Raw genomic sequence first — 2,500 nt, forward strand, 5'->3', positions numbered from 1 at the left:
CCGAAGGAAACCGAACGAGACGAAATGCATAACCGGTTGTAATTCATAGCTCGGAAGGAATAATAACAATAATAATAATGATGATGATGATGATGATGATGATGATGATGATGATGATGATGATGATGATGATGATGATGATGATGATGATGATGATGATGATGATGATGATGATAATAATAATAATAATAATAATGATAATAATAATAATAATCATAATCATAATGATAAAAATGAAAGAAAGTAGTTTTCCGTAAATTTCTGACTCGTTCGTGGGAATTCATGCGAAATAAAGATTTCTCGAAGAGGTCATAGCGATAGTGCAGAATTTCTTGCAAGTCATTTGTTTGTCCTCACTTTCTCGCTTAACCGAATGTCTGGGTCCGCTAATGGTGCGCGTTGTTAGCGTCTGCTAAATGATGTAATTTTCTCGAATTATTTATGAAATGAAATCGTATTAGTTATCTTAATGTACAATCTGTACAGCTTACCTTAATGATGTTATAAAGAAATAAAAAACAATTCTATATATATTATGATAAATCAAATAAGAATCCATTCATAAGTGGATGAATGAATATATATATTACCTACAAAAGCCAAGATTTGGTGTCGATGAAAAGTACTCATCATGGGTAAAATAGTTTCTGGCCATTGGAACACTCGAATACTCATTGTAAACTGAACATGGCGTGAACATTTAATCCACCCGGTGTTCCCTATGTTCCCCTTTCTAAAATCTCTTATGTCCTTCATCTGCAGTTGATGATGGACACAGATAGAATGACCTTTCGTGAAAGAAAAATAAATCGGAAAAAAGGTAAAATGATACCGTTCATTTAAGTCTACTAGTTGGAGTTGCTACCAGATATCTTTACTTAAAAAATAGGTATTTTTCCTTTTATCTCTTTAGCTGTCCAATTACTGTATTTGTTTCTCTTTTCATTGGATTCTTTTTTAGGTATTTTTCATAAACTTTTACTTAAATGCTCCTGACTTTCACAATAAATTTTGTATCTGCATCTACGTATGGAAGACTAAAACTCCGTTTGTTCGCTTTGTTTGTCTGTTCCTAGTAGAGGAAACTCATTTTTAGAATGATTTATAAAAGATTCTCCCGACTTACACACTAAGCTTGGGTTGGAGTAGGATAAGCAAGCTGTTTGTCTTAGTAGGTGATGTGTGTATATTCTGCTTGCATGTCTCTTTCTCTCTCTCTCTCTCTCTTTATCTTCCTCTCTCTCCCTCTTTCTCTCTCTCCTTCTCCCTCTCTCTCGTGTGTGTGTGTTTAATGTATGTATGTATGTATATGTATGCATACACACACACACACACGAGTATATATTATTCACACACACACATATGTAAATATATGTATGTATGTACACATTTCCATGTTCTATGTCCCCTCTCCCAGAATCCTTTCTACCAATGCACATGCCTTCGTGAATGTCCCTTATTGCAGCTTTCAATTGCCCTTATTGCATCGCTTTCCCTCCCTCCCCCCCCTTTTTTTTACCTCCTCGGCTCATTTTCCTCATTCCCTTCCCTGCCTTTCTCTCTGGCTTCTCCCGACGAACGCGCTTATATAGAGAGACGGAGGCGATCCGATTCCGAATGAAGCGGATCCAATCAACAACTTCAGCGTCGTTGATAAAAATATTCAATCGGGTTGACTGTGGCAGGCAATTGAACCCCCGAAAAGAGAGGAATAAATTGCTTGATTTCTTTTTTTTTTTTCTTTCTTTCGTGGGGTGAGGGTGGGGGGAGGGATGGGGAGGGGAGGGGGTCATCGCTCCGGATTGGCACAGCTTCTCTCTGTTGCTCTATGCTTTGCGCAAATATATGTTCATTCGAAAGTCATTTAGTTTTGGATACGATACTTTACTCCACATATACGAGGATGCTCTCTCTCTCTCTCTTATCATTATTATTATTTGTCATTTGTCTGTTTGTATGTCTCTTTTTCTTCTATCTGTCTATCTATCGGTTTATGTAGTATATATCTACATTTACTACTGCAGCTTTATATATATGTATTGTATATTGATATACATAAAATATATATTCATTTGTATGTATGTACACACACTCACACAAACACACACACACACACACACACACACACACACACACACACACACACACACACACACACACACACACACATATATATATATATATATATATATATATACATATATATATATATATATATATATATATATATATATATATATTTACACACACACACACACACACATATATATATACATATATGTGCATATATATATATATATATATATATATATATATATATATATATATATATATATATATATATATATATATATATATATATATATATATATATATATATATATATATATATATATATATATATATATATATATATATATATATATATAAACACACACACATACTTTGGTGTATGTGCATATCTATTTATCAATCCATGTATTGAAAAGACATCCAACAA

Source organism: Penaeus vannamei, chromosome 11 (genome assembly GCF_042767895.1).
Source record: "Penaeus vannamei isolate JL-2024 chromosome 11, ASM4276789v1, whole genome shotgun sequence".
Lineage (NCBI taxonomy): Eukaryota > Metazoa > Arthropoda > Malacostraca > Decapoda > Penaeidae > Penaeus > Penaeus vannamei.